At 45.2% G+C, this 26,198-nt stretch overlaps 1 pseudogene; it reads left to right on the forward strand.

The window, feature by feature from the left end:
• Positions 1-26,198, forward strand: part of LOC135507518 (parkin coregulated gene protein-like) — a 199,267-nt pseudogene that overhangs the window by 58,804 nt on the left and 114,265 nt on the right.

Consider the following 26,198-nt stretch of genomic DNA (forward strand, 5'->3'; position numbering starts at 1 on the left):
TCTCAACCAGCTTCATGAGGTAGTCACCTGGTATGCAATTAACAGGTGTGCCTTTTTAAAAGTTCATTTGTGGAATTTATTTCCTTAATGCGTTTGAGCCAATCAGTTGTGTTGTGACAAGGTGTTCTTAGTGTGGTGCCAGGAAAATAACCTCTCACTCAATGTCAACAAAACAAAGGAGTTGATCGTGGACTTCAGAAGGGGGGAGGACACCTCCGTATCCACATCGACGGGACCGCAGTGGAGAAGGTGAAAGAGTACATTTCCTCGGCACATCACTAACAATCTGAAATGGTCCACTCACACAGAAAGTGTGTCGAAGAAGGCGCAACAATCTTATGGGTCTCTAATCAGCAGGGGACTTTTCCTGGTTTCAATAAATCTGAAATAACTGTTTGTATGGCTCAAGGAAGTACTGAATTGGGTGACATATGTGATACCATTTGTGGCAATAGGGACGATACTTTGTCCCAAAATGTTGAATAGAATTCTATGTGAAAGCCATCCATTCCTGGTGATTTTCTTCATGCGACTGTTGTAACACTATCTAATATTTCTTCTTGGGTGGATCTTTGCTTTAGTTAATCTTTTTTTTCTGATAATAGCTTCAGAGTTGTTGAGTCTAAGAAGGCTATAGAGCCCCACAGTGTACGTGTCATAATGCCAACAGAACCTAGTGGTCAAACAGGGAAGTTCATATAATTTCTCTACCAGGTGACTTTTATCAATGTAACATAGGTCAAAGTACGTGTTTTCCCCAACGGGGATGGAATCACGGAATCCAGACATTAAATAATTCAATTTACATTTTTTTTGGGGGGGGGGGAACTTAATAGGAAATCAAATAAATGTATTTAACTTATTTTAAAATTTGTTAATTTGCCCAAGTTAATCATAAAACATTAACCAAATTCATATTTTCCTGTAATTTTCTGAAACGGCACAGGAATGTCCCTGTGTTGGTGTGGGTGGTGCGCAGTGCGCGCATATGTCTACACTTTGTGTAGCCATTAGCGATAACGCTAATGATAACCTTGTTCTGGTCGATGGAAAGACTACCAAAATGGCTACCTGGCTGAATGATATGATTATTTGCATCAATCCAGTGGCCATTTGTTTTGTAAACTCTGCAATGGCATGAGCGCTAGAGAAACATTGCTAACCAAACAACGGTCTATTGCCGGTTGCAAAAAAGGGTAACTACACCCCCAAATCGAAATGTATTCTATTTTTCCCAGACTTCAAAAGTGGTTTCCTGATGTTGTTTAAGCATTGTTGTGGAATTTTAGTTTTTCTATATATATATAAAAAAAAAACTGTGATTTTGAGAGCAATATCCTGAAAACTCTGAGAAAATAGAATTTAAGAAAAAAACTAGACAGAATCAGGCAAGAAATGTACCAGATCTCATAGGGTATGTGTAACCCAAGCCTCTCTGCAAGGCACAGGCTCACGTATGACTAATACCTGCCAGGGAGCTTTCACTGCAGCTCCACAGCACATCATTATGTTTGACATTCCCACAGGCAGCCGGCCGCACATACTGGGGTTGTCTGCAGCCGTTTGTCCAGCCCTGTTAGGATCAGCATGCCATGGGCGCAGTCCACGCTCCACAAACCTTCTGCCTGTTGGCAGCTGGCGCACACACACACACACAGAAGCATGCACACACACACATACACAGAAGCATGCACACACACACACATACACAAACACACACAGAAGCATGCGCACACACACACACACAGAAGCATGCACACACACACATACACAAACACACACAGAAGCATGCACACACACACATACACACAAACACACACAGAAGCATGCACACACACACATACACAAACACACACAGAAGCATGCGCACACACACATACACAAACACACACAGAAGCATGCGCACACACACATACACAAACACTCACAGAAGCATGCACACACACACATACACAAACACTCACAGAAGCATGCACACACACACATACACAAACACTCACAGAAGCATGCACACACACACACATACACAAACACTCACAGAAGCATGCACACACACACATACACAAACACTCACAGAAGCATGCACACACACACATACACAAACACTCACAGACAGAAGCATGCACACAAACACACACACATACACAAACACACACAGAAGCATGCACACACACACATACACAAACACTCACAGAAGCATGCACACACACACATACACAAACACACACAGAAGCATGCACACACACACATACACAAACCCTCACAGAAGCATGCACACACACACATACACAAACACACACAGAAGCATGCACACACACACATACACAAACCCTCACAGAAGCATGCACACACAGACATATGAATGTACATAGGCACACATGTACACACACACACACACAGACATAGACATAGTAACACAGACACGTGTACATACAAATACTGTACACATGCACACACAACTCCATCTCCGTACATAAACACTGTACTTGCATTGACTCATAAAACCCACAAACAGACCCATCACCCCCATATAGGCAACTTCCATTAGTGTTTCACCCTCTGATTTCCCCTGTGTATGTGGCATCCCAGTCATTATCACTGTGGGTCAGTCATCATGTCTCCATGAGTGGGAGTCTGTCTGTGTGTGTGTGTGTTATCTGTATGATTGTCCATGTCTGGTCCTTTCCAGAGCCAACCCTCTCAGTTCCCTCTGAGGTAACCGTATCTGCCCTCTCTGGGGAGGTAAGCCAGGCACACCTCTCTCACATAAAGCCACATAAAGTCTCACATTTTATTTGTATTTATTTTTTATTGAACCTTTGTTTAACTAGGCAAGTCAGTTTAGAATAAAGCACTGTCCTCCAACCCGGAGGCAACCAGCAGTCGAGACCTTGTGCTCCTTCTGGGATTTTATCTGGGATCTCCTAAATCAAATCAAATCAAATTTATTTCAAATCAAATCAAATGTATTTATATAGCCCTTCGTAAATCAGCTGATATCTCAAAGTGCTGTACAGAAACCCAGCCTCAAACCCCAAACAGCAAGCAATGCAGGTGTAGAAGACCCCACAGAACCCCTTACAACCCGCCCCCCCTCTGCCCCACATACACATCCCCCTACATCCCCCCTCTTCTGCCCTCTGCCCCACATACACATCCCCCTATACCACCCCTCTGCCCCACATACACATCCCCCTACACCACCCCTCTTCTGCCCTCTGCCCCACATACACATCCCCTATACCACCCCTCTTCTGCCCTCTGCCCCACGTACACATCCCCCTATACCACCCCTCTTCTGCCCTCTGCCCCACATACACATCCACCTACACCACCCCTCTTCTGCCCTCTGCCCCCATACCTCTTCATCTGCCCCCTATACCCCCTACCCAACCCTTCTGCCCTCTGCCCCACATACACATCCCCCTATACCACCACTCTTCTGCCCTCTGCCCCACATACACGTCCCCCTATACCACCCTCTTCTGCCCTCTGCCCCACATACACGTCCCCCTATACCACCCCTCTTCTGCCCCACATACACGTCCCCCTATACCACCCCTCTTCTGCCCTCATGCCCCACATACACATCCCCCTATACCACCCCTCTGCCCCACATACACATCCCCCTATACCACCCCCTCTTCTGCCCTCTGCCCCACATACACATCCCCCTATACCCCCTCTTCTGCCCTCTGCCCCACATACACATCCCCCTATACCACCACTCTTCTGGCCTCTGCCCCACATACACATCCCCCTATACCACCCCTCTTCTGCCCTCTGCCCCACATACACATCCCCCTATACCACCCCTCTTCTGCCCCTGCCCATACACACATCCCCCTATACCACCCCTTCTGCCCTCTGCCCCACATACACATCCCCCTATACCACCCCTCTTCTGCCCTCTGCCCCACATACACATCCCCCTATACCACCCCTCTTCTGCCCTCTGCCCCACATACACATCCCCCTATACCATCCCCCTCTGCCCCACTACACGTGCCCCCTACACCACCCCTCTTCTGCCCTCTGCCCCACATACATGTCCCCCTATACCACCCCTCTTCTGCCCTCTGCCCCACATACACATCCCCCTATACCACCCCTCTTCTGCCCTCTGCCCCACATACACATCCCCCTATACCACCCCTCTTCTGCCCTCTGCCCCACATACACATCCCCCTATACCACCACTCTTCTGCCCTCTGCCCCACATACACATCCCCCTATACCACCCCTCTGCCCCACAAACACATCCCCCTACACCACCCCTCTTCTGCCCTCTGCCCCACATACACATCCCCCTATACCACCCCTCTTCTGCCCTCTGCCCCACATACACATCCCCCTATACCACCACTCTTCTGCCCTCTGCCCCACATACACATCCCCCTACACCACCCCTCTTCTGCCCTCTGCCCCCATACACATACACCACCCCTCTTCTGCCCTCTGCCCCACATACACATCCCCCTATACCACCCCTCTTCTGCCCCACATACATGTCCCCCTATACCACCACTCTTCTGCCCCACATACACATCCCCTCTATATCACCCCTCTTCTTCTGCCATATTGTGTTAGCCAGCTATCTAGCTAACGTAGCTAGGGTTAAAGTGGTTTTGGGACAGTGGTGTGATGGAGTGTGCTCTTCCGCCCACAGCAGCTCAGCAGCAGTAGCCCCGGGGGCCTCCCGTCCGGGGCCTCCCGTCCGGGGCCTCCCGTCCAGGCCAGCTGAGAAGCCAGCTGATTTTACAATCAAGAAAAGCCTCCTCAGTGCTGCTGTAGCAGAGAGAACACACAACAGCAGGGTAGGGCCGCATAGAACGAGACCCTGTCGTGCTACTGTCTGTTCCCCATCCACACAGGGAAAGGCAGGGAGAGAGTAGGTGACAGACGGAGAGAGGCAGGACAGGATGGAGAGCGAAAGACATGGGAGGGGAGTGTGGAGAGATTTAATTTCTCAAGATGTTAAGTGTATGAGGGAATGTGTTTTTAATTGTTGTCACTGTATAAAGGGCTGTTGTCAGGTTGTGCAAGGCTCTATGCTGTTTGACAGTGAAACCCTGTTTCCATTGGCACTTTAAATTAGGGCCAAGTTTTCACTGCACAAACACTGGAACAAATCCCAGAGCGCTCTCTCTCCTCCACTCATGTCTGCTCTTAAAAATCACACTAAATTGCACACGCACAGACACACACACACAAACTCGTCAAAATGTCCTCCATCTTACACTTCTGTGGCAAATGTAGCACCTTTTTTACTCTGATATAGGCTACTGTATGAACATAATGATAACGACAAGACTACAAGGCTTCAACATTAGACAAATAAGACACTCCGCAATGCAAACAAAGTATTGTCGCAGACATAAATCGTAAGTGTGTTTGTCGAAGACATTACATTCACCCTCAAGCAATCCCCTGTTTTAGTTCTTCTTCATTATTATCTTCACCACTTATTAATAGCACAGCGGCACGAGGGCCTTCACGCTGCATCCCTCTTCACAGGGCTGCAAGGTTGTCACATTATCTGTGTTCTCTCTCTGTTCTCTCTCTCTCTCTGTTCTCTCTCTCTCTGTTCTCTCTCTCTCTGTTCCCCCTCTCTCTCTCTTTTCTCTCTCTCTCTGTTCTCTCTCTGTCTGTTCTCTCCCTGTTCTCTCTCTCTGTCTGTTCTCTCTCTGTTCTCTCTCTCTCTGTGTTCTCTCACTCTCTGTCTGTTCTCTCTCTGTTCTCTCTCTCTCTGTCTGTTCTCTCTCTGTTCTCTCTCTCTCTCTCTGTCTGTTCTCTCTCTATCTGTTCTCTCTCTCTCTCTCCGTTCTCTGTTCTCTCTCTCTCTGTTCTCTCTCTCTCTGTTCTCTGCTCTCTCTCTCTCTGTTCCCTCTCTCTGTTCTCTCTCTCTGTGTTCTCTCTCTCTGTTCTCTCTCTCTCTCTCTCTGTTCTCTCTCTCTCTGTTCTCTCTCTCTCTCTGTGTCCTTTCTCACTCTGTTCTCTCTCTCTGTCTGTTCTCTCTCTCTGTTCTTCTCTCTCTCTCTCTCTCTCTCTCTCTCTCTCTCTCTCTCTCTATGTTCTCCCTCTCCCTCCCTCTCTGTTCTCTCCCTCTCTCTCTCTCTCTCTCTCTCTCTCTCTCTCTCTCTCTCTCTCTCTCTCTCTCTCTGTCTCTCTCTCTATTCTCTCGCGTTCTCTGTTCTCTCTCTCTCTATTCTCTCTCTCTCCCTGTTCTCTCTCTCTCCCTCTCTCTCTCTGTTCTCTCTCTCTGTTCTCTCTCCCTGTTCTCTCTCTCTCTCTCTCTCTCTCTCTCTCTCTCTCTCTCTCTCTCTCTCTCACTCTCTCTCTCTGTTATATCTCTCTCTCCTTGGTTTCTCTTTTGCATTACCATGTAAAGCCAGCCACTCTGCCATCCCTCCCTATTCGCTGTATGTGGTCTTGCTTCACTCCTTTCATAAATGTATAGCTACTAGCTGCTAGATCCCTCTTGTGTGGACTGTCCGAGCCCCCACTGCTGAATAATGCAGCCCAGTCGGCTGGCTAACTCCTCTAAGTCTTGTAATGCGCTGACCCCTGCCAGTCGTGTACGCCAGGGACACTGTACCCAGGCTACCCCGCTCTCATCACAGCGCCATCACTCACCGCCTATCAAATATTTAACCAGAGCCGTGGAGATCCCTCTCGTCTGCTCCTATATTGGACTGGAGAGCCTGGAGCCCGCGCTCTCCTGCTCTTCTCCTCCACTGACTCCACATCAGCAGGGATCAGCAGGAAGGAGGAACATGAGGGAGCCTGAAACATTTAGGTTCCTGTCTCCCACTGAGTGGTCTTGTCAAACACGCTCAGGTCTGGAGAGGAGGAGCTGGAGAGAAGGAGAAGTCAGCTTAGAGGTGTTTGGATATAGAGATGAGCGAGAGCGAAACTGATTTGAGAGTCAAACATGTAATTCAGGCTCATCTTAGTGGGTGAGATTTCAATTTGCTGGACAAGGATTTACCCATAGAATTAGGATAATTGTCTCACGTCATGTTTTCTGATGTTAGACAGCACATTGAAGCCTCACTACTTTTGAGATATCCCATTACCCTTTGCAAGATACGAGACAGATCAGTGCAGGTGGACTCATCTGACGGAAGACAATGTCTTGTGATGTGGAAAAAGGTCAGCGATTTGATCAGTCAACCATGGTTTTCCAGTACTGTGATAAGATATTGTGTACATTTATCAATTTTAATATTTTTAATTTGCACTGTATGTTCATTAGCTAGCTAGCCAGACAGTTTTACAGGAATGATTCTATACATTTTTCAAATTAACTGCCAATATGCCCAAATTCCATTCAAGCAATGCAGTCAATCCACAGCCATAGACTGGCTGAAATCATTTGAACAGGACTGAGACAAGTTGTGAATGCAAGTATATTAGCACTCAAAGCTTCCTGAGAAAATAAACATATATTTTAAAGGCTATTTATACAGAAAATGTGTATAAAACCCGTAAAAACTGTATTTAGAATTATATGACAACATTATTGTGTGTGTGAGTGTGTGCCTGTGTCGGGCAATTCCATTGACTTCAGGGTCAGCCTCTCCTTTGTCATATTAGCTCTATTTCCCATAGCCCTGCTATTCTGGGACAGGAATAGGTAATTGGCCAAGCCCAACCCAAAGAGAGAGCGAGAGAGGGTGGGTTCATTCTACTTGCTGACAGTCTGTTGTTACACTGATACATTTGACTGTTTCCATTGTCTAGTTAGGTATCTTTCAGTATTTGATGGGTTGAATATAAAAGGTGACCTGTCAAGGGTTTTTACTATCTGGATCATTTCTGTCTGAAGTCAAATGTAGGCTAGTTGAGTGTATTAGATCCTGTTCTATTCCATGGCCTCTCTGTCTCTGTCTCTGTCTCTGTCTCTGTCTCTGTCTCTGTCTCTCTCTCTCTCTCTCTCTCTCTCTCTCTCTCTCTCTCTCTCTCCTTCTTCTTCTTGACAGATTAAGAAAACCGGGAGTGGTCCCTAGATCTGGGACATGGTAGATGTGGCTGTGTATGATGAAATATCGTTTCCAATATGAATGGTGCTTCCGTAGGCCTCTCTCTGCATTGCGCACAGCATGTTGGTAGAGCAGCAGTAGCAGTCACTGCAGGGTGGCCTGTTATTAAAGAGCTGTAATGAGTGAGACCCATCAGGATCCAGCATGCTAATTGATTACCTACAAAGAGCAGTCAATAGATACGTGCTGTGATCCATAGCTAATGCTGAAAACAGGCAGGCAGTCCTGGGCTACCGATTCCACTTACGTTCACACAAGGACGCAAACTAACATTCATCCGCACGCATCCAGACAGATCTATACACGCTTCCAGACATATCTATACACGCATCCAGACATATCTATACACGCATCCAGACATATCTATACACGCATCCAGACACATCAATACACGCATCCAGACATATCTATACACGCATCCAGACGTATCTATACACGCATCCAGACATATCTATACACGCATCCAGACATATCCAGACGTATCTATACACGCATCCAGACGTATCTATACACGCATCCAGACGTATCTATACACGCATCCAGACGTATCTATACACGCTTCCAGACGTATCTATACACGCTTCCAGACATATCTATACACGCATCCAGACATATCTATACACGCAACCAGACATATCTATACACGTATCCAGACATATCTATACACGCATCCAGACGTATCTATACCCGCGTCCAGACGTATCTATACACAGACGTATCCAGACATATCTATACACATCCGACTTCCAGACATATCTATACACGCATCCAGACATATCTATACACGCATCCAGACATATCTATACACGCATCCAGACATATCTATACACGCATCCAGACATATCTATACACGCATCCAGACATATCTATACACGCATCCAGACATATCTATACACGCATCCAGACATATCTATACACGCATCCAGACAGATATCTATACATACACGCTTCCAGACATATCTATACACGCTTCCAGACATATCTATACACGCTTCCAGACATATCTATACACGCTTCCAGACATATCTATACACGCTTCCAGACATATCTATACACGCATCCAGACATATCTATACACGCATCCAGACATATCTATACACGCATCCAGACATATCTATACACGCATCCAGACATATCTATACACGCTTCCAGACATATCTATACACGCTTCCAGACATATCTATACACGCTTCCAGACATATCTATACACGCATCCAGACATATCTATACACGCATCCAGACATATCTATACCCGCTTCCAGACATATCTATACACGCTTCCAGACATATCTATACACGCTTCCAGACATATCTATACACGCATCCAGACATATCTATACACGCATCCAGACATATCTATACACGCATCCAGACATATCTATACACGCATCCAGACGTATCTATACACAGACATATCAGACTTCCAGACATATCTATACACGCATCCAGACATATCTATACACGCATATCCAGACATATCTATATCCAGACATATCTATACACGCATCCAGACATATCTATACACGCATCCAGACATATCTATACACGCATCCAGACATATCTATACACGCATCCAGACATATCTATACACGCATCCAGACGAATCTATACACGCATCCAGACATATCTATCCACGCATCAGACGATCCAGAGATATCTATACACGCATCCAGACATATCTATACACGCATCCAGACATATCTATACACGCATCCAGACATATCTATACACGCATCCAGACATATCTATACACGCATCCAGACATATCTATACACGCATCCAGACATATCTATACACGCATCCAGACGTATCTATACACGCATCCAGACGTATCTATACACGCATCCAGACGTATCTATACACGCATCCAGACGTATCTATACACGCATCCAGACATATCTATACACGCATCCAGACATATCTATACACGCATCCAGACATATCTATACACGCTTCCAGACATATCTATACACGCATCCAGACATATCTATATCCACGCTATCCAGACAGTATCTATACATGCATCCAGACATATCTATACACGCTTCCAGACATATCTATACACGCTTCCAGACATATCTATACACGCTTCCAGACATATCTATACACGCTTCCAGACATATCTATACACGCATCCAGACATATCTATACACGCTTCCAGACATATCTATACCTCTGTGACTTCCAGACATATCTATACACGCTTCCAGACATATCTATACACGTTATTTTTCCAGACATATCTATTCACGATTTCCAGACATATCTATACACGCTTCCAGACATATCTATACAACCCAGACATACTCTATACACTTGTTTTCCAGACATATCTATACACGCATTTTTTTGAAAAGACATATCTATACACGCTTCCATTCATATCTATAACGTCCAGACATATCTATACACGCTTCCAGACATATCTATACCCGCTTCCAGACATATCTATACCCGCTTCCAGACATATCTATACACGCTTCCAGACATATCTATACACGCATCCAGACATATCTATACCCGCTTCCAGACATATCTATACACGCATCCAGACATATCTATACACGCATCCAGACGTATCTATACACGCATCCAGATGTATCTATACACGCATCCAGACATATCTATACACGCATCCAGACATATCTATACCTCTGTGACTTCTAGTGAGTTTTAATCCCCTTCACCCCAACATTTCTCCATGTTTTCACCCTCATTGTAAAACCCTAGTTATTTTTGTTGCTTTGACAAAGGCATTTCTGGAGATTATCATTTATGAGTAATTCATTTTTGGGTAAAAAAAAACAACAACAACAACAACCTGTCCCTCATTTTAAGGTCAACCCTGTTACATGAACTGAACTCTTGTTTTAATATGGTGAAACTTTTCCTTGTTAAATATTTTTTTCAAAAGAGACATTGAACAACAAGCTTCCATTCTAACTGTAACAAGTAACAGGGGATTTAAGGCTGATTTAAGATGAAGTTGTCAACCCTGTTACGGTCAACCCTGTTAAGGTCAACCCTATTACAGTCCACCCTGTTAAGGTCAACCCTATTACGGTCCACCCTGTTAAGGTCAACCCTGTTACGGTCAACCCTATTACAGTCCACCCTGTAACGGTCCACCCTGTTACGGTCAACCCTATTACAGTCAACCGTGTTACGGTCCACCCTGTTAAGGTCAACCCTATTACAGTCCACCCTGTTAAGGTCAACCCTATTACAGTCCACCCTGTTAAGGTCCACCCTGTTAAGGTCAACCCTGTTACAGTCCACCCTGTTAAGGTCAACCCTGTTACGGTCAACCCTGTTACAGTCCACCCTGATACGGTCCACCCTGTTAAGGTCAACCCTATTACGGTCCACCCTGTTACAGTCAACCCTATGACAGTCAACCGTGTTACGGTCAACCCTGTTAAGGTCAACCCCATTACGGTCAACCCCATTACGGTCAACCCCGTTAAGGTCAACCCTGTTACGGTCAACCCTGTTACGGTCAACCCTGTTAAGGTCAACCCTGTTATGGTCCACCCTGTTATGGTCCACCCTGTTAAGGTCAACCCTGTTACGGTCAACCCTGATACGGTCCACCCTGTTAAGGTCAACCCTATTACGGTCCACCCTGTTACAGTCAACCCTATGACAGTCAACCGTGTTACGGTCAACCCTGTTAAAGTCAACCCTGTTACTTACAACCCTGTTACGGTCAAACCTGTTATGGTCCACCCTCTTAGGGTTCACCCTGTATAGGTCCACCCTGTTACGGTCAACCCTAAAACAGTCCACCCTGTTAAAGTCAACCCTGTTAAGGTCAAACCTGTTATGGTCCACCCTGTTAAGGTCAACCCTGTTACGGTCAACCCTAATACTGTCAACCCTGTTAAGGTCAAACCTGTTATGGTCCACCCTGCTAAGGTCCACCCTGTTACGGTCAACCCTAATACAGTCCACCCTGTTAAGGTCAACCCTGTTAAGGTCAAACCTGTTATGGTCCACCCTGTTAAGGTCAACCCTGTTAAGGTCAACCCTGTTAAGGTCAACCCTAATACTGTCAACCCTGTTAAGGTCAACCCTAATACTGTCAACCCTGTTAAGGTCAACCCTAACCCTAATACTTTCAACCCTGTTACTTTGGCACTTAATATGCACTTCTGATAGTGATTTTTTTTTTTACCTCTTGATATGATAAATTCTTTTTAAAAATTAAAAAAAAAAAAGTTCAACATTTGGCCTTTATGACAGAATGTTAAAATTAGGTGAAATAAAACGTTACACTACTCAAAAGTCACCCGATTGGTGGAACAACCCACAAGAGCACCGTTCCCTACTTTATCCGGATGCATGGCATGGAAGCCTATGTGTTACTACAACCCGTAGGCCCCCCCCGAGGCGTCATCACCCACCTCGTAGCCCCCCCCCCCCCCCGAGGCGTCATCACCCACCTCGTAGTCCCCCCCCCCTGAGGCGTCATCACCCACCCCATCACCAGGGATCCTTGCAGGGAGGCCACCACACACCAGCCCTGACACACAGCACACAGTTCATTTCAGAGCACATAAGACCTCTCTAATTCTGGGATGAGTGCATTCTATATTACATTTTCTCTCCTCTATCATACCAGAGCTCTATAATAGCAAGGATGCAGGTCTAGAGACCAGTTACATGCAGGTTTGCTGATGTGATTTATTGAGTTTTATATTAACTAGCTTGTTGTTTTTTCTTCTTGCGAAGGGCCCCTCCAGATAGAGAAAAGGAGAACTCCTGGATGGGTCGTGTGCCGTGGGAATGAGCCATCATAGTGATTGATATGAGTTGTTATTGCGTTACCAGTAATATGTCTTGTATTGTGTGCTGTATGTTTTCTTCTATATAGTGTATACTGCATAGCACATCACAAGGAGAGATGAGCCTGTATTTATTAGACTGCTCAACAGAGCTTTGTACTTCACACCTCATCGGACAGATTACACCCAATTAAGTCAGTCCGTTATTTACGATTCATTAAAACCTCCACTCTAGCTATAAATAGGTCTGGCCAAACAGTGGACGTGAAATTGACCGAGTTTGTCTTTAATCTGTGCTCATCAAAAGAACCTGGGACCTAATGTTATTTTACATTGATCAACAATTAATTTTAACGTACGATTGGTAAAGGCTTGTGTGTGTGTGTGTGTGTGTGTGTGTGTGTGTGTGTGTGTGTGTGTGTGTGTGTGTGTGTGTGTGTGTGTGTGTGTGTGTGTGTGTGTGTGTGTGTGTGTGTGTGTGTGTGTGTGTGTGTGTGTGTGTGTGTGTGTGTGCGTGCGTGCGTGCGTGTGTGCGTGCATCTCCTCGGTTGATGCAAGTCAGACTTGATTGAGTCAGCTGAGTAAGAACTACAGAAACCCCAAAGAACGTATCTTAAAGGACTTTAAAGGTGCAACACACTCATGACAGCATGATCACTTATGTATTTTACAATTTGATATGGAATTAAGCCTGACACTTAGCAGTTCTGCTGAATGTGACTTACGATGAATAATCTGAAACCTCAAGCCGAACTAGCAAAGCTTCAGTAATCTATTTTCCTCTGTCTGTCGCAGACAACATCCTCTTAACTGGAATAGAAACACAACACAGAAATGCAGAATATAGTATTACATCTTTAAATCTCATCTGGGAACTATATTTCAGATCCACTCCCTGTTTTCTCAAACCTGAAGCATTTTGGGAGACGAGAAGAAGGAAAATCCCCACAGAGAATTACTAGACTCATATCTCCCTCACTAGCTTTAAGCACCAGCTGTCAGAGCAACTCACAGATCATTGCACCTGCACATAGGTGCAATGCATATTGCACCTGCACCTGCCCATATGTAAACAGCCCATCTACCTACCTCATCCCCATACTGTATTTATTGATTTATCTTGCTCCTTTGCACCCCAGTATCTCTACTTGCACATTCATCTTCTGCACATCTACCATTCCAGTGTTTAATTGCTATATTGTAATTACTTCGCCACCATGGCCTATTTATTGCCTTAACCTCCTTATTTGACCTTACTGTATATAGATTTTTTTTATTTTGTTCTACTGTATTGTTGACTGTATGTTTTGTTTATTCCATGTGTAACTCTGTGTTGTTGTATGTTTCGAATTGCTACGCTTTATCTTGGCCAGGTCGCAGTTGCAAATGAGAATAGCCTACCTGGTTAATTAAATAAAGGTGAAATTAAAAAAAAAAAACGTGAAAAAATATCAGGGGTTAATCAGATTTCCTCTCGGCCCTGGCAAAACTGCAACCCGGGACTAGCCTGGACCTCTCGGGAGCCGACAGCTGCCCTCTAACCCAGAAACGAGGAATTAGCGGAACGGCCTGGCAATTAGTTTGATGCTCCCTTGGTGGAATTGGAGCCACAGAGTGCATTCCTACCCTGGGAAGACTCTTGCTCCAAAACGCCCAAGTCTGGAGAGCACTGGGTAGAAAACATGTGCAGGGCGGCACCTAATGCCCCACTTACCAGTCTAAATCTTCCATGATATTCAAACAGAGGTCAAAAAGGAGAAATGTGTGGCCAGCAATACAAACGTGCTCCCCTTTGACATGATGCAATCCAGTTTACTTAACGTATGCCTCAACCACAGGGGATGTGAACGAGAGGAGACAGAGAAATGGAGGGATTCTTTCCCTCCTGCAGCTGAAGCAGATGGATAAGGCATCAACTCAAAACCGAAAAGCAATTTGGATGTGCTTTGGCTCCCTCGCAGCCCTGTGAGTTCTGTGGACCTCTATAGTAACGGTTTTGGAGACGTTTTAGGAGATCAAAGCTCTAACCCTCCTGAGGCCCTCAGAAGAACAGGTCTCCTTTACAAGTGTACGTATCCTTCTCCCTCAGAGAACTTTCAGGAAGAGTGGAACTCTGGGAACGCTGCAAATGTAGCCTACCGTCAGCGGCATCCAAAAAAAGCTAAGAAAAGTAAACAGCAGCCCTCTGTAGCTGTAGCCTGCAACCGAAATAGCAGCCATTCTCTCCTCCTGGCTGCAGTACCGTGTGACAGAAATAATTGAGGGAGGAAGGTGGCATGAGGTTAATTATGCTCTCCCAACACCGGCCTGACCTTTTTTTTGCTTTAACGCAAATCATTTCACCACAGTTTTTGGACATTTTTAAATGAAAGCCTTTAAATAATTGATCTAACTTATTTCCCAGAAGGGCCTTCATTAGAGATTGGCCGTGACATTCTCCCCGCACAGCCTCACTTTCTTCTAAGAATGTCACTGTCGATTTCACTCTGCTACTTCCTCTTTTTTATTTCTACGACATCGGCTACATTAAAGATTCAGGAAGGCCCCGTCGGTTGGCTACATACAGTACATGACTGTCAAGTAATGGAGATCCTCACATGAGACCTGTCTCGGCTGTACTGAAATGGGAACTGGAGCTCATTTAATTTTCAGACAAGATGACAAAACCAACCATCAAAAAGACAGCAGAGAAAAGACAGGAAGAGACATGCAAATGGAGCTATGGCTAAATCCAAAACACACATTTCCTTATGACAAAATGGTGTGAATTTGAAAAAAAGCGCTGCCATTTTGTTCTGTCTAAGCGCCAAGCTGATCCAGGGGACTTTCCAGGTGGTGGCGAGGAGCAACATCAGGCAGAATCTGTATGCTTCTGTCAATTTGCCTTATCGCTATGGGAGCTGAGATTCATAATATTGACTCCTGTTTCATGGATGGAAAGGAAATCAAAGCTTTTCATTATCACTCTGCATCGGGAAGACAAACACACGCTCATCGAGTCCTCAAACATGACATACCAGAAACCTTATCAAATTCAGTTTCCACAGTTGACCTGACGCCATGATTGTAGGAGAGATGGAGAGGAAAGAAAAAGAAATCATCATTTGTTCAGGGAGAGGTAGGATGTAATTCCATATATTATTAACCAGCACATCTTGCAGACAACGGTGGATAAAACAAAGAAGGGGTGACATACAGTTACTGAATATCGACAGTCACTATCAAAAATAATATCAAACGCAATTGGAGACGACACACAAAGCAAAGAGTCCCATAGGGAGAGCAATACTAAGGCAGTATCCTCTCACCTCAGAGTTTAATATCACAGATCCTGTTTCATGGTAGCAGTAACCTCTCACCTCAGAGTTTAATAACACAGATCCTGTTTCATGGCTGCAGTATCCTCTCACCTCAGAGTTTAATAACACAGATCCTGTTTCATGGTAGCAGTAACCTCTCACCTCAGAGTTTAATAACACAGATCCTGTTTCATGGCTGCAGTATCCTCTCACCTCAGAGTTTAATAACACAGATCCTGTTTCATGGTAGCAGTAACCTCTCACCTCAGAGTTTAATAACACAGATCCTGTTTCATGGTAGCAGTAACCTCTCACCTCAGAGTTTAATAACACAGATCCTGTTTCATGGTAGCAGTAACCTCTCACCTCAGAGTTTAATAACACAGATCCTGTTTCATGGCTGCAGTATCCTCTCACCTCAGAGTTTAATAACACAGATCCTGTTTCATGGTAGCAGTAACCTCTCACCTCAGAGTTTAATAACACAGATCCTGTTTCATGGCTGCAGTATCCTCTCACCTCAGAGTTTAATAACACAGATCCTGTTTCATGGTAGCAGTAACCTCTCACCTCAGAGTTTAATAACACAGATCCTGTTTCATGGCTGCAGTATCCTCTCACCTCAGAGTTTAATAACACAGATCCTGTTTCATGGTAGCAGTAACCTCTCACCTCAGAGTTTAATATCACAGATCCTGTTTCATGGCTGCAGTATCCTCTCACCTCAGAGTTTAATAACACAGATCCTGTTTCATGGTAGCAGTAACCTCTCACCTCAGAGTTTAATAACACAGATCCTGTTTCATGGCATCAAGCTGATCTCCCTTGATCAAGCAGATTTTTTCAGAATGTTCTGGAGCGTCACTTGATGTCAACTCGTACCTGTGCATGTTCAGGCATTGTCTTTGCTCCATAGATCTGTTACTTCTCATCGGGATACTATTCACAGTTTGAGGAGTTTGAATTTGAAATGGAAGAAGAATGGCCATCCGATACCTTTTATATTAAGGATCAAACCCATAACTTCTGGAAGTTCAGCCTCCTGTAGCAGAACTTAATTGACCGTCTAGAAAGGAAGGGACAGGGAATTTACTTTGGTTCCTGTGTCCTCCTATCTCACTTTGCCCCTCCACCCTTTTTAAATGTAGCCTGTGTTTGAAAGCAGCCGGGGCCACAGATTCCATATTATAAATCCACACTGCATGGCCACGTGGCAGATACAGGCAGCGCTATAAATATTTATTTTTTCACTCTCTTACTAAATCTATTCCTACCTCACTTCTCTCTCTCTCTCTCTCTCTCTCTGTCTGTCTCTCTCTCTCTCTCTGTGTGTCTCTCTCTCTCTGTGTGTATCTCTGTGTCTCTCTCTGTGTCTCTCTCTCTGTCTCTCTCTCTCTCTCTCTCTCTCTCTCTCTCTGTCTGTCTCTCTCTCTCTGTGTGTCTCTCTCTCTCTCTCTCTCTCTCTCTCTCTGTGTCTCTCTCTCTCTCTCTGTGTCTCTCTCTCTCTGTCTGTCTCTGTCTCTCTCTCTCTGTCTCTCTCTGTCTCTCTCTGTCTCTCTCTCTGTCTCTCCCCTCACTGCGAAGTTCTTTATTACTTGGAAACAAAAGTGAATTTATGCCGGCGCCTGGGACAGATCCGCTTTTCCTTGCGTGAGGGATGAGTGGAACAGGAACCCGGCCAGATTGGCACAGCGGAGAGATCCTTGCGTGGGGGATGAGTGGAGCAGGACCCCGGCCAGGTTGGCACAGTGGAGAGATCCTGCTGGCTGCCGTCACCATGTCAGATGGATGCTGCAAGAGGTAATTGGGAGGGACTGCTTCATTAACTTTCAGGGTCCAGGTCTGTGTCTTGTGATGTAGCCCATCTCCCTCCCGACATGTCCACATGCCTACCTGCCTGACTGTCTGTTTGGGATTGAAGAGCGGACAAGGCAGATTCCCTCTCTCTCGCTCATGTGGGGGATACATACAATATGATGGAATTCCAGAGACAGGTGTCAGAACAGTCAACAGGGAGATTAATCTAGCGCAAACATTGTGTGTGTGTGTGTGATCTGTTGCACTGACTCCTTTTAGTCTTTGCCTCAGAGGTTAGTCTAGTACTAACAGAGAGGTCTAGTACTGAAACTATATATCGGTGAAGACGAACTCAGAATAGCTGCTAACGACATTCAAGCAGCTAATGAGCTTTGAAATTAAACCCACTTATTAAACCATGAACAAGAGCCATTTTAATGCACTTGAGAACACAATGCCAGTTATTCTAAGCTTCTCTAGCAAAGCCAAATAAAGAGCCTGTTAGAAAATACAAATCCCACAATTCCACACCTCATATGGCTTTTTAATGTTGTGTTTTCTCAGAGGGCTCTGTTATTTTAGGAGGGTATAGTGTGTTTTCTGTGTTTTGCTTGTAACAAAACGAGTGTGTGTTGTCTGATGCTGGCTCGTGTATCCACATTTTTTCACTCTTCTGGCAAACATCTAAAGAAGCGAGTTGAGAGGTATTCCATTTTTGTTCCTGGCATCAGAGCGGGCACACACAGAAGTGTCTTGGTAACTGATTGGATATGAATCAGACTTTGAATCACTTTGGATAACAGAGCAACACAGATGGAGAGCTTCTACTCTCCAACACAGTGTTATGTTTGTTCCTTGTATAATGACAAACCCGGGGCGTAGGTTTAACTACTTTTAATGAACATATTCTTCAGCTAGAAAACTCCTTGTTTAGCCATGCAAGGCATTCTTCAACCACCTGCACCCCCCCCTCCCCGCATAGCCTGCTGGGTAATAACATGCATAACATGCCATTTTAAATAACACATGTCCTTCCCACTTTTTTTGTGTTTTTACATTGTTCTCATCACTTAAGAGGCAACAAACATATTCTGATGTTTTTTTTAATGTTCTTTTTAACTAAGTATAGGTCTGTCCAACAATACTCCATTGTGGCTCTATTTCTTTTCACATAAACAAAACATTCAGTTCAGGTGCCCCTTCTCCATAAGCCTTCCAGGGGCTCTGACAGTCCTCTTTGGTGGTTCTGCTGAACTGCTTCCTGAAACAGTTGGACAGCGTCGTCAGTCAGGGTGTTCTGACTGAATTGTCCATTTCTAAAGGCATTTGATGCTTCAGCAGTATCCTTCTGATGATCCTCAGTCCCTTGAGTGAATGGCTGCAGCCTTAGATCCACTCTGTTTCGTCTCAGTTGTGATCCAGGCTCCGTTTGGATCTCATAGGATTGCGGTGCAACTTCTCTTTGCACACACCCTGCATCCAGGTTCCTGTAGTGATGTCTCTGAGTCATACATGATCTCCATGTTTCAGTTCAGGTAAGTGTCTTGCACTTTTGTCGTGTTTACATTTACATTTACATTTAAGTCATTTAGCAGACGCTCTTATCCAGAGCGACTTACAAATTGGTGAATTCACCTTCTGACATCCAGTGGAACAGCCACTTTACAATAGTGTTGCTGTTTTTGTTTGTCTTCCTGTTTTCTCTGGATTCTCATTGGACAAACATTCAGTGGCTTAGACATGATTGACACCATGATTGACACCATGATTGACACCGAAGTTTTGTCCGTCGACGTATTGGTGAAACCTTTCGCACGTGTATGTGCTCGCCAGTAGTTCTTTCTCTATTTGTGCATACCTTGTCTCTGCGCCTGTCAAGGCTCTGGAAGCATACGGGACAGGTTGCCATGTGTCGTCATGTTGTTGCAAAAGAACTGCTCCCAGGCGTCTGCAGAAATCCTTGTGCTTTTCTCTGGATCATAGAACCTGAGCACTGGTTCTTCTGTGATTGTCTTTAGGTTTTTAAAGCAGTTTTCCTGTTCATGGGGTCATTCCCATTCATTTTTCTGTTCCAGAAGACATCTGAGTGGAGCGGACTGTGCTGACAGTTGAGGTATGAACTTTGCAAGGTAGGTGATCATGCCCATGAAGCGTCCCCACATCGTCCTTGTTCTTCGGGTGCTTCATGTTGTTGATGGCTGATGTTTTCCTCTGGTCTGGTTTGACTCCGTCCTCTGAAAGTACATCTCCCACGAATGTAAGTGTTTTCACACCAAACTCACATTTGTCCTTGTTTAGTTTTAGGTTGACTTTCCGTGTCCGATCCAGCACTTGTCTCACTCTCGCGTCGTGTTCTTCTTTTGTGGACCCCCAGACAATGATGTCATCCATCATAGTCTCCACTCCTGGAATGTGCTTGAAGATCATGTGGATTGTCTTGTGGGAGACCTCTGGTGCTGAGAGAATCCCATATGGTAGACAAAGAAATCTCTACCTGCCATCAGTTGTGTTGAATGTGCATAGCCTTGAGCTTGCATCGTCAAGCTTCATTTGCCAGAATCCTAATGAGGCATCAAGCTTACTGAACCACTTTGCTCCAGCAAACTGCGACATTATCTCTTGTCTGGTTGGCAACTTGAAATGCTCTTTCTTGATTGGTTTGTTGAGATCTCTCGGGTCTCGACATATCCTGATGATCACCATTCTTTTCCCCCACAATAACCAGAGAGCTTACCCCAGTCTGTAGGTTCATCCATTTTTGTGATGACGTCCATCTTTTCCATGCATCCGAGATCCACCTTGAGCTTTTTCCTCAGTGCAAATGGAACTTTTCTGCATGCAGGCACAACTGGAGTCATTTTGTCATCAGTACATATTTTGTGTTCTCCTGGGAAACATCCAATAACCTCAGACACGTCCTCATACTCAGCCAGTAGTGATTATTGGTCATTTTCAGTCTATGATGTCACTACATACACTCTTTTCAACCAATTGAGCTTTTCACATGCATTGATTCCTACAATAGGCTGTACACTCTTTTCCACAATCAGCAGCTGTGCTCTGAACTGTTTTCCTTTATGCTGTAAAGTTACTATGCGGCTTCCTTTGACTGGTACATTCTCCCCAGTATAACCAGTAACCTTCATTTCCACCGGGTGTATTTTGCTCTTCACCTGCGGTGTTTTGTAGTCATCCAGCGATAACAGGTTTACCTGAACTCCAGTATCAAGCTTGAATGGTATTACAGTTTCATTCACCTTCAGTGTTTGTAGTCATCCAGAGACAACAGGTTTACCTGTGCTCCAGTATCAAGCTTGAATGGTATTACAGTTTCATTCACCTTCAGTGTTTGTAGTCATCCAGAGACAACAGGTTTACCTGTGCTCCAGTATCAAGCTTGAATGGTATTACAGTTTCATTCACCTTCAGTGTTTGTAGTCATCCAGAGATAACAGGTTTACCTGAACTCCAGTATCACGCTTGAATGGTATTACAGTTTCATTCACCTTCAGTGTTTTGTAGTCATCCAGAGACAACAGGTTTACCTGTGCTCCAGTATCAAGCTTGAATGGTATTATAGCTTTATTCACAGGCAATGGCACAATCCATTCAGCATTTACTGACATTGCATATTTCCACAGAATCAACAAAGAATTCTTCCATCTCCTCGACTGTGTGAACCTTTTTCTTTGTAGCCTCAGCTTTGCAACTTTTTGAGAAACGATTATTTTACCCACAGTTGTTACATGATTTGTCATATGCAGGGAAATTTCTGGCTTGTGGATAAATCCACATTTTCCACATGTAGTGTTTGATTTCGCTCTTTTGCTTGTTTTTGTTTTGTACGGTGTTGTGTCTATTGCTTTCTCTGGTGGTTTCAGCTGCTCGACACATATTCACTGCTTTATCCAAAGTAAAATCTTACTCACGCAGCAATCTCTCCATGAGTCCATTATCAAGTATGACACAGACTATCCTGTCTTTCACTAGTGAGTCTTTTAAATTCACACATTTTGCTCAGTTTGTTCAGCTCAGCCAAATACTGGTCAAAACGGACTCCCTGTTTCTGATCATGAGAAAAAAAATGTGTCTCTTTCAAATGTGACGTTCTGGCTTGGTACAAAGTACTCCTCAAATTTAGCCATTAACACAGTCAATGTCAAGTTTGCCTTGTCTTGCTGACAGCTATTGTATATGTCCAATCCATCCTCTCCAATAATATGCAGAACAATGGAAGCTTTCAATTTGTCATCATCTCCCCCTGCACCACTGGCTGCATGGTAGATATTGAATCTCTGCTTGAAACGTTTCCAATTGTCAGCTAGATTGCCTGTTAACTGCATAGGGGTAGGAGGACTAAGCCTGTCCATGACGGACAACAGGAACAGTGTCAATTTCCCTCACTTCAGTATGTTGCTCATCAACTTGCTCGTCAACATATTCCAATGCAGCCTCGCTCTCGCTGCTGCCACTCTCGCTGCTGTCCCTCTAGCTGCTGTCCGTCTCTCTGCTGTCACTCTCGCTGCTGTCACTCTAGCTGCTGTCACTCTAGCTGCTGTCCGTCTCTCTGCTGTCACTCTCGCTGCTGTCACTCTAGCTGCTGTCACTCTCGCTGCTGTCACTCTCACTGCTGTCCCTCTCACTGCTGTCCCTCTCTCTGCTGTCACTCTAGCTGCTGTCACTCTCTCTGCTGTCCCGCTCTCTGCTGTCACTCTCTCTGCTGTCACTCTAGCTGCTGTCACTCTAGCTGCTGTCACTCTCGCTGCTGTCCCTCTCACTGCTGTCACTCTCGCTGCTGTCACTCTCGCTGCTGTGGCTCGTTGCCCTCACTCTTGCAAGCTAGCATCTTCGACTACTCACATCACTTGACTTGTGGTAGAATGTTACATTTGTCGCGGAAATTTGCAGAGTTACTCCATTCTTATCTCTATCTCGTCATAGTGACTACCATTCTGACACCATGTTATGTTTGTTCCTTGTATAATAACAAACCGGGGTGTAGGTTTAACTACTTTCAATGAACATATACTTCAGCTATACTTTAGCCATGCAAGGCATTCTTCAACCACCTGCCCCCTTCCAGCATAGCCTGCCTGGTAACATCGTATAAATGTTATTAACACATAACAACACACATGAAACACAGGAAATTGATTTAAACTGCCCACCCCCTCCCCCTCCACCCTGGTTTCTCCACAATCCCTTTCCTCTTTAGTCTCCAATCACATACCTTGCACAAACCCAGTGCTATTTGTTTCATTCCATTTCCACACTTCGGTCCCTCTGCTTTATAGAGCTTTGTTTTTATTTAAATGGGAGCATCGGGTCAAGAGAGAAAAAAGAAAAAGGAAGCAGTAAATTAAATGCAAAGATGGCCGACGAGCGATGAAAAAATGTAGTATAATCCTGTTGGTACAGCTGTTGCAATGTACCGCACTCGCCTCTCCATCTCGCAGCAACTTCCCCAGAACTAATTGCCCAGATATTTCACAAGAGATATTTCTACTGCTTGAACAGAGGTGGTAATGTTCCCGGGTCATCTTATAACCCAAAGGCTCCTTCTTCTTTTTCATACCCTTGGGGGAAATATAACTTTAGTTTTTTCAACAGTGTTATCTCACTACGCTCCCAGGAAACACCTTGTTTGTGTGAATGACGCACCTATTGATTCCACTCTTTGTCTACCATGGCCGGTCGTCTTCCCCCTCAAGCTACTCTTTCATTTGCACATTACATCTAGTTGCATATCACCACAGTTACTTTACTCCATTCATTATGCATTTTTGTCAAGCGACTAATGTAAAGCCCCCTAATCCTTTTCCTCAAGAAGAGAGGAAAGTTTGTCGGGAGTATGTTGCTTTTTAATGAATCTCATAGTATCATCGGTGTGCATAATGTGTTTTTGTAATGTGTGTGTTTGTCTGCGAGACTCTCCGGGCTAATTTCTACACAAGTAGGATCCTAAAGGAGTAAGCTGTTTTTGACCTGATAAGCTCATTAAAATTCCCTGCTAATTACCAGAGGCCCTGTTTGGATGTAACGAGATTAGATTAATAGCACTATAGCCTGTTGGTGCGCGCGGGCTGGCCTACCCACATCATACTACTAGAGAGAGAGATCGAGGGAGAAAAAGAGGGAAAATGAGTGAGCGAGGATGCAGAGAGAAAGAGAAGGGAAGGGGAGAAGACAGGACAGGAGAGGAAAATACTGTAGAACGAAAGTGGGAGAGGGCGACAGGAAGTAGAGAGAGAAAGGGGGAGTAGAGAAACAGGGAAAGGAGAGGGGGGGATGCTAAATTAGCCTGCCCGCCTCCGAGCGTTTTCTCTGCCTTGTTGAGGCTAAACTGAGGGCAGCAGGGAATGGGGCCCGAAATGTCAGAATCTCCGTGGCAACCAATCCCTCAGCTTCCCCGCCTGCACACACACTCACACACATACTCGCATGCAGAACCTTCTCGAGTTCGTTATTTGCATCCTGGGCCAGATTGGATCTGAGACGGCCCTCGAAAAGGAACAGCAGGGCCTCTGAACGAGTGAGTTCCATTTTTTTCACATGCTCAAAAACTAGCGTTACTTTTCTCTTCTCCCCCTCCCTCTCTCTGCCTCTGTCTGTCTTTCTCTCTGTATCTATCTCTTGTTGTGGCTTAGACTACGTGGCACACATTTAATAACATATCCTTGTGCCATTTTCTGTGTGTGGGCTCCTTTCTGTGTCAGAGGGCTCACTGGAGAGCAGTCTGCCTGGGAGGTTTGATGTCCAAAAAGTGGATCAAGTTTGCCAAAAAGCACCTGGATGATCATAAAGACTCTTGGAAGAATGTTCTGTGGACAGATGAGTCAAAAGTGTAACTTTTGTTGGACAACTTGGGTTACATTATGTCTGGCGAAAACCAAAACACAGCATTCCACAGTAAGAACCTCATACCAACGGTCAAGCATGGTGGTGGCAGTGTGATGGTTTTGGGGATACTTTGCTACCTCAGGACCTCAACGACTTGCCTAAATAGAAGGAACCAGGAATTCTGCTCTGTATCAGAAAATTCTACAGGAGAATGTCAGGCCATCCGTCTGTGAGCTGAAGCTGAAGTGTAGCTGGGTCATGCAGCAAGACAATGATCCTAAACACACAATCAAGTCTACATGAAAATGTCTAAAACGTAACAAATTTGAAGGTTTTCAATGGCCTAGTTTATGTCTAGACCTAATCCCAATTGAGATGTTTCAATTCATGCCACAACAAGCAGTTCATGCTTGAAAGCAGTTCTGCACAGAGTAGTGCTGCGCAGTCCTCCACAGCGACGTGAGAGACTGATCAACAACTCCAGGAAGCGTTTGGTTGGAGTCATTGCAGCTAAATGTTGCACAACCAGTTATTGAGTGTAAGGGGGCCATTTCTTTTCCACACAGAGGCCCTGGATGTTGCATAACTATCACGTTTTAAGGTATGATCCAGGTGCAGAAAGTGTTGAAGAAACAAATGTTTATTATTTAAACAGGGGCAGGCAAACAACAGGTCAAGGCAGGCAGGGGTCTATAATCCAGAGAGGTTGTAAGGCACCGGAGCAGCAGGCAGGTCATCGTCAGGTCAGGTAGAGGTCGGTAATCCAGAGTAGGGGCAAAGCTACAGGACTGCATGCAGGCTCAGGGTCAGGTCAGGTAGAGGTTGGTAATCCAGAGTAGGGGCAAAGCTACAGGACTGCAGGCAGGCTCAGGGTCAGGTCAGGTAGAGGTCGGTAATCCAGAGTAGGGGCAAAGCTACAGGACTGCAGGCAGGCTCAGGGTCAGGTCAGGTAGAGGTCGGTAATCCAGAGTAGGGGCAAAGCTACAGGACTGCAGGCAGGCTCAGGGTCAGGTCAGGTAGAGGTCGGTAATCCAGAGTAGGGGCAAAACTACAGGACTGCATGCAGGCTCAGGGTCAGGTCAGGTAGAGGTCGGTAATCCAGAGTAGGGGCAAAGCTACAGGACTGCATGCAGGCTCAGGGTCAGGTCAGGTAGAGGTCAGTAATCCAGAGTAGGGGCAAAGCTACAGGACAGCATGCAGGCTCAGGGTCAGGGTCAGGGTCAGGGTCAGGGTCAGGGTCAGGGTCAGGGTCAGGGTCAGGGTCAGGCTCTGGCTCTGGCTCTGGCTCTGGCTCAGGCTCAGGCTCAGGGTCAGGCTCAGGCTCAGGGTCAGGTCAGGAAAGGTCAAAACCTGGAAACTAGAAAACAGGGACTATAGCAAAGACAGGAGTAAGGGAGAACACTGGTAGGTTTGAATGAACAAAACAGACA

This window comes from Oncorhynchus masou, chromosome 21 (assembly GCF_036934945.1).
Source record: "Oncorhynchus masou masou isolate Uvic2021 chromosome 21, UVic_Omas_1.1, whole genome shotgun sequence".
In the NCBI taxonomy this organism is placed as follows: domain Eukaryota; kingdom Metazoa; phylum Chordata; class Actinopteri; order Salmoniformes; family Salmonidae; genus Oncorhynchus; species Oncorhynchus masou.